This window comes from Perognathus longimembris, chromosome 1 (assembly GCF_023159225.1).
Source record: "Perognathus longimembris pacificus isolate PPM17 chromosome 1, ASM2315922v1, whole genome shotgun sequence".
In the NCBI taxonomy this organism is placed as follows: Eukaryota; Metazoa; Chordata; class Mammalia; order Rodentia; family Heteromyidae; genus Perognathus; species Perognathus longimembris.
The window spans coordinates 35,387,303-35,402,816 of record NC_063161.1 but is presented as its reverse complement, the minus strand read 5'-3'; the positions used below and the strand labels follow the sequence as shown (position 1 = coordinate 35,402,816).

Sequence of the window (15,514 nt, the reverse complement as noted above, 5' to 3'; positions counted from 1 at the left end):
CTGGCAAAGAAATATGTTTGAGGATCTTTCTCTTCTGTTTTTAAAAATATTATTCTCTTAACAATTCAGTTAGCATAGTTATTCCTTCCTCCATTATCAGACAGCACAGTCATCCCTTTCTTTATTATGTAAGTGACAAAATCAAGCAAAGAACGTTTACCCTGATAACCTAGTCAACAACAAAATGACATTTGTTCAGCTAGGACCCAAATATACTCCAATGTTTAGCATGCTTTCCTTAAGATCAGAGGATTTTAGTTCCCTGAGAGCCATGTGTTCAGCAATGGCACCACAAACTGTCTCAAAGTTCATCCAAATATGTTCAGAGTTCTCTTGTTTTTCTTTCCTCTTTGAGGCATTTTACTTAAAATGGGAATAATAAACCTCCAAAAATGGCTGGCTTGAATTGTGTATGACAGAAAAAATGGTCCATTGATCATTAATATAAAGTGAGACATTTAGTAGGATGATTTGGGTACCAATGTTTATACTATTCTTTCATCTTTTCTATTTTTAGCAAACTTTTTTCCTTAATTATTTGTTCAAATGTATTGTGAACTCTTCTATTTATTTAGTTATTTATGCTTAAACATGCTGGTCAATGATTTAATATATGCATATAACAGGGATCCAATGGTTTTCAAATGAAAATACTGAAAGCATAATTTCCTTTAGGCTATTAAATGTACTGTGTAATCTAGGCATGGCTCACCATCTGCTATATTTGTGCTTTTTATATTATATCGTGTTTCATACAGGAAATGTCACTGTAATTGTAACTTTATGATTTTTCTCTCTATTCATATGTAGTGCATTTTGATCTATATGAAGTTCATTCATCCAGTAAACTGTAATCTCTTTTTATATGCCAGACACTGGATATGAGCTCAGCATGTAGAGATATGCATGAAATTATTCCAGACTCTAAGAAACTACATTTGATAGTTAATTGAAAACACATGCATTTCTCTAACTCTTCTCACTTGTAATTTCTCTTCAACTATTCTTATATTTGTTTGTCTAGTGCAGAAACAACTTGGTGAATAATATGAGGGCTCCTATTTCATGAATACTCAATGAGAAGCCAGCCAAATTTTCTTCACAGAATGCCTGGTTGAATTTCATTATGTCTTGGAGCAAAGATAGGAGGTAGTTACTATTTTCTGGTTCATTTTAGAGCCAAGAGAATAAAGGTGTAGAGTGGTTGGATGATCTGGCATAAGAAACATGCTCAGGCCAGGGAGCCAAAGAACTAGGATAGACCCTATATTTACCTCTTCCTGTTCTTGACCCTTCCCCCATTACACTATTGCTGCCATTTAATTTAGGATGAAATAAATAATGTATGTAACCATCACTCCCTAGACATATGAATAAGTAGAAGCACATGGAAAGAATAGAAAGGTTGTGGAGAAGATCTTGAAATAATAATCAGGCAGGTTGACTATTATTCAGGTATATTATAGTATATTGCATTATATATTCAAATAAGGCTATGTAGTTGGAAAAAGTCACGAGAAAGGATGTAACATCTTTCTGTCTCTAGTGGTGTCATGAAGATTAGGAACTTTCTTGTCTGTGATTCTTCTTTTTTTCCAGCTTAACATTTATTACACTCACTGCAGGATACCGCCAAGCCATCAAAATACAAAGCTGAAAAGCACACTTCCTAGGAGAGAACAGTAATTTACTCAAAGTAATCACTAAAGATGCTGGTATGGATACTTTCATTATAAAGTTTTAAAACAATCGGCCTAAACTATTGTTTCATCACATTACCCAGCCCTTAGCTAGTTTCTGCCATTTTCCCACCTCTGTATTTTGTCCTGTCACACTTCTGACTCTGCATTGTTGTCTCTAGTTCACTTGTCTTTCTACTCATAAGTGAAATCCAAAGATCTTCTATTTTACATTTTTGTTGGTTGTGGGGCTTAAACTTGGGATCTGGGTACTACTGTCTCTGAGCTCTTCTGCTCAAGGCTGGCACCCTACCTACCACTTTGGGTCCTCAAAAGAATTTTGAGCTACCCCACCACAAGCAAGAGTCAGTCTGTCCCTATTTCTTGTTTTAGCTCTGTGCAGAGCTACTATAACTTCTTTTGCAAGAGCATCTAAGGAAAACAGGTCAATTCCCTTCTGAGTAATAACAATAAACCTTTTATCTGAATCGCCACAAACTTTTCTTTTCAGTTATGTTATTTTTAAAACTCTATCTTCTATAAATTTTCTTTCAACTTTTACTAGTTTTTCTCTCTCTCCTGCCCTCTTGTAGAAAAATCTAGAATTCACTTCTGCTTTTTTCATATTGTAATGATACATGGCATGTAAGGATGGATGCATTTTTTTCTCTTTTCTGCATGTCAGGGTGCTGTGCCGCACAGTCCAAAACAAGTCCTCTTCGTAAGCTTGTGTTTGCTTCAGATTTATGTTTCATCTCCATGATCTTAACCATGAACAAGTCAATATGTTCATCTAGTTTTTTTTTTTTTTTTGAGTGGCCAAATTGGAGTCTACTACAGCCTCTGTTAAGATATTTGCTAGCTCAGCATAAAATTTATTACGGAGAGATGTTCTGGCCACATCTGTGTTTCCCTGTTCATCTCTTTGTTTACTTGGTTTTGTTCCAAAACTTGAAGGGCCCTTTCCTTTGCAGCTTCAAACCCTTCAGTGATTTTTCTGGGATGAAGACCCTCAGAAATGTGGAGATCTGCCTGCTTCAACAGCTCTCCAATGATAAGGACATTGGAAGTAGTACCTTCACCAATTATATCATTCTGAGCTGTTGCTACTTTTGCTATTAAGGGGGCTGTTGGAGGCTGAATTTGCATCTGGTTGCAGCAGCACATTGCCAGCTTTGGTTATCTTGATGTCCCTGACGCCACAAATGAGCATCTTCATGGTGCCCTCAGGTCCCAGGTTGGTCCTCAGCACATTCTGATGTCGATGGCCAGTGCCGCCTATGCTTGGGCCTCCTCAGCTTTAGGGCTCAGAGTCTGGGTGGGGCTTGTCTGTGATTCTAAGAGCAGAGCTGAAAGAAAGTTAAAAGTTGGAAAGACACATGCCCCAGCTCAGTATGAAGAAGAATTTTTCTCATATTGTGTAGAGGAAATAAAGCAATTCTGAAAAAGAATCCACTTCAAACATGACAGAGCATGGATATATTTCATCAGGACAGGGAGGTGCATGACATAGGAACTGTAGTTCACTGTCAAAGTCAACAGCAAAGTAAACTTGGCTGCTTAAGAACAGGCCTTAAGAACAGCCCCCAAGATCAGCCCACAGAGCAGTAGATGTCATTGTTTCATAGAAAGAAGACTGAAGAAGCACCTTTCTGACTGTAAACAGGACACGTCCAGTATTCATATCTAGCTCCTCAAAGCCATCTTAATTTAAAGTTATATCTAAGAAACATTCAACATGTGATATGTAAGAAATACCTATCTCACAGTATTTGGCTACAAGTAGAACTTACAGGGCTTGTTTTCATTCTGAAGTTTCACTCAGCATTGTAGTAGAACACAATACTAGATTCTCCATACGTAAGATCAACTCTTAACAAGAAGGCATGTTAGCTGCTGTCTAGGAGCTCTTATTGCTATTGAGGGTGAAAATCAATGCACATGCTTACACACATACACGCACACACACACATGTATACATATCACATGGATTTTGAGTCAATGCTGCTCATTTTGTCCTTTTTCATGGCCTTCTAGATTTTTTTTTTCTGAGCTTGGCTTGAGCTCTGTAACAGACCATGCCATGAGAATATATTGGCTGGTATATCTGTGTTTCTCATTTTATAAAGGAATTTGAGCTGAGGTCACCACATAACAAAATCTGAGCAGGGGAAGCTTTTCTTGCCAAAGTTAATGTCTGCTATATCTGAAGACTAGGCTTGAAATGACTTCTCAACCCTAGAGAAAGTTACAGGGTCATTTAGCAACAGGAGAAGGCAAAGCCTCACGGACCATTTTAAAGTGCACCCTCCTCCCACTCTACTAGTTCTTTTAGAAAGTTTCAGAGAGTTCTGCTGGGGCACACAGGACTTGATCTTCCTTTGACCTGTCTCCATAAGGAGCTTTTCTCTTGGGAGAGGTTTCTTTCACTTCAAAGAATTCAAAGACAAAGAAAAGAGCACACAGGATCCACTAAACCTGCCCTCCCCCCTGTGAACTACTTCAACAATGACTTCCTACAAGTCTATAAACATCTGTAACTCCTGGTCATGTTTGCTTATGGAGATTATAGCCTCTGTGGAAGGACAAAACACAGACAAATGACCTAATAAAAAGTGGAATGTATCCTAAAGTAAAGATCCATATGGTTTAAAAAAAACACCCAAAGCAAATGTGCTAGAATAATTATAGAAAGCTTTTTGGAACGTATGGACTTTTAGTTAGAATGCAGAAGGATAGGCAATGTTTTTTGATGCATAGAATAGGCAGGGGAGACATTCTACAAGGAAACAGTCACAATGTAGGTGTAGATGCAAAGTATGCCTTTTCAATTCTTATTCAAATTGGTTGAAAAGTACGACTCCTAAAGGGAAAATAAGATTAAAACAACACCTTGTTCATAATCTGCATTACATATAAAGAATGATCTTTGGAATAGAAATGAGTGTTATCCTATATCATGGTGATCTTTGCAGTAGGAAATCTTAGCATTTTTTGAGAGTAGGGAAGGTGAGCCACCCATGGGAATACAAATACAGAAAACTGGCAACAGTGACTATAGGAATTTCAATATCATAGGAGAGAAGGAAACATTGTATCTAGGACCAAGCAGGTTGAAGAGAAATGGTACTCATTTCCAATATAACTCAGCAATTAACCTACTAGAGTACCAGTAAGCAGATGGTGGCAAGCATCAAGGTCAAAAACTGCAAGTCCTGAACAGGGCAAAGAATAAGCAGGCCTGGCATCCTAGGACATGGCGAGAGAAGGATAGAGAATGACTAAACCTTAGACCCTGTTCAAGAGGAATGATAAATGATGTATGTGATGTTTGCATTTTCTGAGCACCTATGCATGCTAGGTAATGTGCTCACTGATATGGTTGTGGTGTGGAGTGGAGGATCAGAGTGGAAATGGACTAGAGTGAGACTGGTGCATTCGCTTACATAGCATTGGCCAATCTCAGACACTCCAGAAAGATTAATGGTACTCAGGGCTGGGCTCTTAGGAAGAGAGGACTGAAGCTTCATCCCACTCTTGGCTTTCACAATCAGGTTGCCCTGGGGGTAAGTGTGGTGTTGCTTATAAGAGACACTTGAGTATTGTCTTTTGTTTCTGTTTTTGCCAGTCCTGGGGCTTGAACTCAGGGCCTGAACACTGTCCCTGAGCTTCTTTTGTTCAAAGCTAGCATTCTACTACTTGAGCCACAGCATCACTTCCAGCTTTTTCTGTCTATGTGGTACTAGGCAAGCATTCTACCACGAAGCCATTTTCCCAGCCAACACTTGAATATTGAAGGGCAGGTTTCTGCAGTCAGAGAGAAGTACTCTGTATTCCCAGCCTTGTCTGTTACTGGCTATGTAATTTTCAGCAACTTGCTTCATTCTCAGCTTTCTTACCTTCTATTAATGTGGGACTGGATCTCTTTCTCATCAGCTACTTAATATTTGTTCTGCAACAAATAGTACAGTAACTGGCATATGACCCTAGTTGAGAAATGAAACCTGTGACTAGCGAACACTAAGGAAAAGGAAAGAATTTATATGATGATAGAAGTTTGCTCTAAAAAATCAGATTACTTTGTATTAAGTAACCAAATTATATTTATAGTAATATCTTCTTTTTTTTTCCCAGTTCTGGGCCTTGAACTCAGGACCTGAGCACTGTCCTTGGCTTTTTTTTTTTTTTTTTTGCTCAAGGCTAGCACTCTGACACTTGGGCCACAACACCACTTCTGGCCGTTCCACATGTATGTGGTGCTGAGGAATCGAACCAAGGGCTTCATACATACAAGGCAAGCACTCTTGTCGCTAGGCCATATTCCCAGCCCCAATATCTTCTTTTTTTAATAAAGTAAAAAGAAAAGTTGGAATAAAATGATAAACTAGGTAGGGATTAACTAAGCAAATGTTCTACCACTTGAGCCACAACTTTGTCCTGTTCAGTTTTACCTTCGAAGTCATTCTACAGATAGTGTCTCCATTTTTGCCTGGTCCATCCTGGTCCATAATCCTCCTACCTTTATCTCTATCATAGCTGGATTACAGATACACATCATCATACTTTCTTGTTGAGGTGGGGAAGGTCTCACTAACTTTCTCTTCCTCAGGAAAGCCTCAATCCAGACTACTCCTGACCCCTGCCTCATGAGTAGCTGGGATTACAGACATTTCCACAATGTCTGGTTTTGCTTTTATTCTTTGTATATCTTCTATCATTAGTATATGTTGCTTTTGTGATTAAAAAAGAATATTGATAGTTTATTGGGGACATTGTTCTGAGGAATAAAAAATGTAACTCTTAAGGAATATTTTTAGGTTTATGTCTTACTATTCTCCAGGTTTTAAATTTAAAATATTCATGTTTAGAATGAGTCTTTATGTATTTTATTATCATATATAAAACTATTAATACAACTATTAAACTATTCATCATCCAACTATTGAATTATTGAGGCTATTATATAACTATTAACCTATTAATATATGCTAATAAGAATACATAAAATTCTATAATACCAATAGGGTTTGTTGTGATAATTCCATAGATGCATACACTTTACTTTGAACAAATTCATTCCCTCTACTTTAGTCCCTTAACTTGCTCTATTCTCCCATTTTTTACACACACTATTTGAAAGCAAACAGTATTTTGCTAATTCATATATATTTGTTGAGAGAGACATATACATACACATGTATATGTGTAACTGCTTTCAATACTCTAGAATAAAATGCTTCTTACACATTTAATGTAATAACTGCATTGAAATACCATTCCTGGTGATTTAAACCTTTGCTATACACGTTTATTAATATATAACTTATCCTGTATTTTCCTGATCTTTCTATATATGTGTGTGTGTGCATGTATGTGTATATATAACATATATTGGAACTGCAAAGTATAGTTTTCTCTATCTTTCGCTTGGTATTTTTTCACATTTTCACAGTCTCTATTTTTATGACTTTCGTGGTTGCCTTGTAATATTTTATGAAGCATTATGATCTTATTTGTCCATTTTCTTAAGACTGAACATTTCAGACATTCAGACATTTTTACAAGTATGCACCAATTTCATTCCAGAAGTGTTTTTTGAAAACGAAACTTTTTATCTCCTCTGAACTATTTGCTTAGCATGCAAAGTTTTCACAAGGCATTGTGTATTTTTTCACTTGTTTTTTCTCTCATATATTCAAGCTGGAATTAAAAGAAAAGAGAAAGATGATCTGAAGTATTAAAGGAACTACCGAGGAAGAACAAGTAGATCTGGGTGTGTTGGGTAAGGAGAGGGTAAGAGAGTTTAGTTAGGAGGACAAATACAATTAAAGCACTGTATATACATGTGTGGAATTGTCACAATGAAACTCATTAATGTGTACAATTAATATTTGTTAACGATTATAATAAATTAATACCACAAGTAACAGTTTCTTTCTTTCTTTTTTTTGGCAATACTTGAATTTGAGCTCATGCTTGCTAAGCTGGCAAGGCACCACAGAGCCATGTCACAAGTATTTTCCAGTTTCTAGATATCACTACTAAATAGTTTTAAATCACTAGACAAACATGCAGGGCCTCTCTAGCAACTTTGACACTTTTCTTAACTCTCTAGTTCAATCTCACGTAAGTTCTTTATCATCTTGATTGTCCTCACTCTGAATGCCAGTAGGTTTGAGGTTTTATCATTTTATTTTCATTGATTTATGTGTTTGTGATACTTACCAGACATTCTACCACTGGAGGCATACCTCCAAACCAAGCCTTCTGATTTAGATGCTCACTTTTTATGCTTCATTTGGGAGCTGTGATACTTGTAAATAAATGTATCTTTTCTGAAGTAGGAGGAGAAAAAAATCTCTTTGCATTGATTTTTTTTCTTATTTTAAATCTAACAAAAACCATTCTACGTTTATAGTATCCCCTAATTTCCAAATATTATAACTGGAGAACAGAAATAAAGACAAATCTACCACTGTTTTTGTCCTTTTATGCTATTCCATGCTCAGGGAAGAAATTGAGAACTTGGGTGAATGTGTGTGTGTGTATGTGTGTATATACACAGATATATGCATATGTTTGTGTATATGTATGTATGTATGTACATATGCATGTATATATCCTTGCTCTGTTGCTCAATACTCTGAGGCTTAGTGGCACCATTTCAGCAGTCTGGAGGTAGAATTAATTGTTGGGACAGCCAAAACAGTCATACTTGAGAAACAGATTGGATTACTGACCAGACCAACCCTTTAGGGGCCAGTTACTTTGGTTGTTATAGTAACCAAACTTGATTTGCTGTTCAGTAATTCAGACAATAGGTCATCAGTTGACCTGCCCATTGGGAAGGCTGCTTTTTCTTTGTTAAGCCCTAAGGCAATGCCCACTTGAAAATTTTCAGAGATGATCTTTTCAAGATTGAATGTCTCTTCCTATCCCACCCCTATCCCACTTCCTCTGGATATGTGATTTAGGTTAAGTAAAAACATTATACCATGAAGTCCATGGCTTCCCAGCAGCTAGAACACTATGTCAGTCATTAGATCTGAAACTTGGGACTCTGAGGAGGATTTCATATACTTTACTCCATTTTATGTAAGAAGTAGAAAAAAAAAAGGCTGTCTTGAAGGATCAAGCCAGTCTCTCCTTTCTGAAACTTCCTGAGTTTTGCCCTGTCCTACATTAATCATTCTGAATGTGACTCTCCCTCATGGCTCATTGAGCTGTGGATCAATCACAACATTTTTCAAAGTGCTGTAATTTCATACATATTTCAACACAGACCTAAGAGGTTGCGTATACTTTGACCATTGCAGGCAAATGCTTCAGACTGGTAACCTAATAGGCTTAGTAAGCCCTTAGGGAAGCAAATGTACTAGTTTGCTGCAGATTTAAGAGTAAAACTATACCTAGATATCTGTCTTTTCCACTTGCAAGAAGTCTAACACTCTAAAATTCTATACAAAAACGCATAGACTTTTTCTATCAAGAATCAATTCTGAATTTAAATTAAAATGGGATATGTATAAATCTGAGAAGTCTTAAAGTTTAAAAAGAAGAATGTGTAGGAATTTCTTGAGTAAATCTAACTTATAAGGCCCCACCACCAATAGAAGAGCTATAAATATTATTTCCTGATGCTCATATTTCAACATTAAAAATGTGTTGAACTGAGTCTAGCATACTTCCTGTGAGTTCTTCTACAAACTGTGATTCATACAATCTGGATGCATATTTCATTTATGATAACAACAATGTAGATATAACTTTTTATTTTAACTTCTGGGATTTTTTTGATGGGTTGTTTTTTCCATTGCTAATCTTCCTACATGAAAACAATGATCTCAACCAAGCAACATAGATATACATCTTGAGACCATCCATTTGTTTGTAGTAATAGGGATGATTTGAATTATTACAAATTACTGTAATGTCTCCAACCAAAATATACATGATGGAGATGGTTGGTGAGAATTTAGAGTATAACCACACTAACTGACCCCCAAACTGATGGAATCCCAGAATACTGGCTTCATCAGTTTGCCAAATCAGATTTGTGTTATATGGTAAGCTGGAGCCGGTTTGTCAGACTCATTTCTTTACATCAAGGAAGAAAATTTTCTGGTAAAGAATGTCTCTTTGTTCTACTTGCTTAATTATGGGTTATATGTTCGACAATTTTAGCAACTTTTCTTTAGCAGGTGTTTTTGTTGACGTTGTTTTGTTTAGGGTTTGGTGGTAGTTTTGCTCAAGGCTAGTGCTCTACCACTTTGATCCACAGTACCACTACTGGATTTTGAATAGTTAATTGTAGATAAGAGTCTCACAAGGACTCTTCTGTGGGGGATGGCTTCAAACCATGATCCCCAGATCTCAACCTCCTGAGTAGTTAGCATTATAGGGGTGACCCACTGGCACCAGTCTTTTAGTAGTTTTTAAAAATAACTTGCTTTGGGGGCTGGGGATGTAGCCTAGTGGCAAGAGTGCCTGCCTCGGATACACGAGGCCCTAGGTTCGATTCCCCAGCACCACGTATACAGAAAACGGCCAGAAGAGGCGCTGTGGCTCAAGTGGCAGAGTGCTAGCCTTGAGCGGGAAGAAGCCAGGGACAGTGCTCAGGCCCTGAGTCCAAGGCCCAGGACTGGCCAAAAAAAAAAAAAAATAACTTGCTTTGGGTCTGTCATAATATCAAAAAGCTGTAAATTCAGGTGATAGTTTTTCTTTTTTTGATAAAGATTATATGATTAAACTCTTAAGCAAGAACTTTATAGTTTGTTTCCATGTAGATTACCAAGTCAGGAGAGATTTTTAGACAAGAAATTCTGAGGGTCTATGTTTCTCTGTTTTTCAAATCCACTTTATTTTTAAAATTTTCCCCCTTTATTGTCAAAGTGAAGTACAGAGAGGTTACAGTTTCACATGTAAGGCAGTGAATACATTTCTTGTTCAACTTGTTACTTCCTCCCTCATTTTCCCCCACTTCTTCCCTCCCCCTTGCCTTCTCTCCCCCACTGAGTTGTATAGTTGGTTTATACCAAATGGTTTTGTAAGTATTGCTTTTGGAATCATTTGTCTTTTTATCCCGTGTCTCTCAATTTTGTATTCCCTTTCCCTTCCCTAGTTCTAATACACATATATACAGTATCCAGGGTACTAAGATGAGATACAGTGATAGTGGGGGTACAACCACAGGAAGATAATATGAGATTAAAAAAAAGGGTACAGTTTCACATGGCATGTTGAAAATAATTACAACAATGGTATAACACTTGTTTCTATAACATGGAGTTCATTTTACTTAGTTCATCTTATGTGTTCATAAGGGCATAACTATTGGGCTATTGTGATCTTCTGCTATGACTTCATTTTTATAAAATAGTTTAAAATAGAGGTCACAGATAGAGATCTGACTGAAGACTCTAATTTTTGATGTTGACAAATCCCATATAATGATATTGAAATCAATCTCTCTCCTTCTCACCCTTTTTTTCTTTGTTCCCCACTGGGTTTTTGAAGCTGTTTTCAGTAATAAATTTTTGCATTTGGCCATCTGTTTTGCTTTGGAATGATGCTTACTCTGTGCTGGCCTCAGGATTCACACACAGGCTTGAGAAGTCTCCACACACAGGATGATACAAGTTCCCTCAAGCTTACCATGGGGCCATGTCTTAAGGCACCCACTCTTTCAATTCCAATAAAGTACAGAATGCTGTTTCCCAGTCAAATACTTGATTCTTTGCTTGCTGTTCCCTATTCTTGCTCTTTTATATTTTTTCCTGAGGTAGAGGAGAAAAATTCTTTCTTTCTTCCTTCCTTCCTGCTTCCTTCCTTCGTTTGTTCATTTGTTCCTTCTCTCTCTCTCTCTCTCTCTCTCTCTCTCTCTCTCTCTCTCTCTCATCAAAACACTGTCTTGACAATTGTTTTTTAAGTCCATTGTTTTTCAAGTATCCCTTCTTTGGGTCAGGATCACTCCAAAACATTATGGTGTCAGGCAATTGGATATGCATGGTTTTGATCATGACTATTTATTTAACGATGCCATTCAGCTACTTGTTAGCCCTTAGCCATTTCAATTTAGATGTCATTAAAGCTTTCAAATCTGGTTTAGTTTTAGTTTCAGTTGGTATGAAGAGAAGGTTTAGGCAGATAAGAAGTCAGTGTTACAGATAAATGGAATTATTTAAGAGTTGAGCATGAGATGACTTTCCAGTAAACATACACATTACTCAACTTATAATGAGATGATGTCCTAATACACCTATCAAAAAGTTATACACGGGGGCTGGAAATATGGCTGAGTGGTAGAGTGCTTGCCTTGTATGCATGAAGCCCTGGGTTCAATTCCTCAGCACCACATAAACAAAAAGCTGGAAGTGGTGCTGTGGCTCAAGTGGTAGTGTTAGCCTTGAGCAAAAAGAAGCTAGGGACAGTGCTCAGGTTCTGAGACCAAGCTCCAGGACTGGCAAAAAGTAAAAATTAAAAAGCTATACACATCCTAAGCTTAAAATGTGTTAAATACATAGCCCATTGAGCATCATAGCTTCACCACAGAGCACAGTGAAGTACATGGGCTCCATAGATGGACAATCTCCTGGCTGACTGGGACCCGTGGCTTCCTGCTTCTGCCCTGTAAAACTTGAGAGAACATATACCACATACTGCCAGCCAGGGAAAAGGTAAACTGCAAAACTGGAAGTGTGCTTTCTACTGTATGCACATGTCTTTTGCATGTTCATAAAATCAAGTGAGCCCTTGTCAGTCATGGACTATCTGTTTCTATCTATGCTAAACTCATAAAGAATCGTGCTGTGATACTGTTGATTTGCCCACCCTAACATGAATGTTACCCCTTTTAAGCCAACTCATTGGATGATTCAGCGTCAACAATGAAAATATGCTCCATAGTTAGAAAAGGGAAGATAGGATCATTTGGAGAAGAGACATCCCTTTTCTTTCATGTTTTGTGATAAAGAAAATCCCTCACATTTGACACTATTGCCTAGAAAAAAGATCTCTAATATGCCTATGGATATTGATCATGACTTAGTGCCCAGTTGTGTGACCTTGAACACGTAACAGTCTCTCTGCATGTCTATTCAACATTACATAAACAGTTAAATTTTCATAATCTTTACAGTTTAAAAAGTTTATTTGTTTTTATTTGTTTTGCCAGTCCTGGGGCTTGAACTCAGGGCCTGAGCACTGTCGCTGGCTTCTTTTTGCTCAAGGCTAGCACTCTACCACTTGGGCCACAGCACCACTTCCATCTTTTTCTGTATATATGGTGCACTCTACCACTAGGCCATATTATAACTAGATACAAAGTAAACCCATCAACTTGGAGGTAATTTAGCATTAATTTTCATTGTGCATTTTGGAGGCAGTTACACAATTTGTATTTATTGTATTTGTATTAAGTAGAAGATCTTGTCTGAGCAAGGTCAGCCAAAACTGAGTTAAATGTACATTCAGTTGACCTGTAATAATCCATTGTCCAGTTCTTTTCCACCTTCCAGAAACATACCACACAAATCCCTCAGCCAGCTTAAGATCACTGAAAACAATAGAGAAGTAATTTCTACTTTTTTAAATTATCATAAAAGCTATTGCATGTAAGACATTATTTGGGGAATGTATGGGATGCATTTATGGTCCTGCATTTTTAAAGATCAAACTTAGTTCTGGGCAATAAAGCATATTACAAAAGTTACATTATAAGTGGCAAGGAAAAGGATATTTTTACAATAGCAGAACATTTTGAATCAGATTTTTTATTAGAATTCAATTCGCCATAGAGCCTCTTATTTTTTTATCACCTAAAAAAGAACCAGAAAACATTTCTGTTCAAAAAGTATAGAAATAGACACCCTTACTTTTTCTAACAATCATAGCAAAGCGACAGTGTTAGACAGACTGAGAATAAATGATACTCATTTATAGCCTCACCTAGTTTAAGCCAAAATGAAATTACCAGGAGATTAGCTTTAATGGGGAAGAAATGACAGCCTGCAGGATTTCTTCTCAAATTTCTTCCAATTGTCAGTGAGTCAAAACCACAACGAAGCCCTGACACAACAGCCCAGAAAGAGACAGTGAGCTGAAACACTTCCAATATCTGTCAAAGAAACTTCTAGCCTTTCTTAAATGTTAAATTAAGTTTTACTCATGTCAACCCCATCAGCACAAAGGAATAAACCAACACCATGTTTATATAACATCACAACAAACAGTCAATTAAGTAGAGAGTAGACCCAAATCCTTTGATTGACTCTTTTTTTTTTTTATGTTCAGTTTGCTATTTTAGTCTGTTTAATCGGTCACAGTCTTAACATGGCATTTTCATTCAATAACAGCCATGTGGCATTTGATCACTACTAACAACTTTCTGCCCAAATCAATCGTGGAAATTCCAAGACTATGTAATATAAAGGATTTTAGTCTATGTAAGTACATGTTAAATTCTGAAGAGCATTTTTTTTTTTTGCTTTGAGCTGTCACAGAGAAATAGTGCAGATGAAACCAATGTAAAGATGGTGATAAATATGGGTTCCAGGCAAATGAGATCCAGATTCATTTAAATATTTCCATGGTAGAAAGAACAAATCTTACATATACAAAGCATATCCATACAAAGCATACACATGAAACATGGTGATTATATCCATCATGTATTGTTGAAATTGCATCTTTTGAATTAATAAACTATAAAGTGTTGCATTTGCAAAAATAACAAAAAGGAGCATGTATTTATTTCATGGATATTATTAGATAGAAATCATATTTCATCTGCGAAAGTGCTTTGATGTCATTCAACTTAAACAAATGAGACATTCAACATATTAGTATATGTATTTATTTAATTTATATGTATTTATTATGTATATGTATTTATTTAAAATAAAATTAGTAGTTTACTAAAAAGAACATTTGCACATGAATTAAAATGTTTGGGGTTCATCCCAATGTCTTTGTCTTCTGGTTCTTTGACTTGGACTTTGTCTAACCTATCAGTCCATCTGAGCATCAGTTTCTTAATGTAGAGAATGGAAAAAGGTAATCAGTTTCAGCTTGGATGAAAATTAAAGGATCATTCTGTGCAAAAGTATTTTTTATACTTATAAGGCACTATAAAAACAATCATCATTATTGTACGTTGTATGGAACTATAAATACTCAATAAAACGTATTTGAAATATCTTCCCTGTTAGGTAAAACCCAAGAATGAATGCTTACAATTACTTTGTAAGGTAGGCCACACAAGGAAAGACGCTGAGGTTCACCAAAGGTTAGTAACCAACTCAGAAACACCAGAAAATAAACAAAGGAGTTAAATGCATATTTTCTTAGCCATATACCCTAGCATGCCATTTTGTTAATAATAATGGCATTGTCTGAGATGTTAAAGGACTGTAAATCCTTAGTTATTTGTAAATATGAATATTTATCCATAAACAAACAACTAACCCAGTAGCTGATCTTTAAGTTTTTTGTTTTATGTTTTTGCCAGTCTCAGGACTTGAACTCAGGGCCTGAGCGCTGTCTCTGGCTTCTTTTTGCTCAAAGCTAGCACTCTACCACCTGAGCCACAGCTCCACTTCAGCTTTTTCTATGTATGTGGTACTGAGGAATCAAACCAAATGAGTGGAAGAATATGACTTGGAAATCATAAAACAGTGAGGCTATTGATGTTTGACTTGCATTACATGCAAGTCAGCTTTCCATTATTATGATAAATACCTGAAGTAACCAATTTATACAGTGAAAAGGCTTGGTTTGGCTCATAATTTTGGAGATTTTGGTCTCTAGTCTGTCCTGTTGCTTTTGGATCTGATACT

At 36.6% G+C, this 15,514-nt stretch overlaps 1 pseudogene; it reads right to left on the bottom strand.

The window, feature by feature from the left end:
• Positions 1-1,992: 1,992 nt before the first annotated feature.
• Positions 1,993-12,442, bottom strand: LOC125347630 (annotated as a pseudogene).
• Between the last annotated feature and the right edge of the window lie 3,072 nt (positions 12,443-15,514).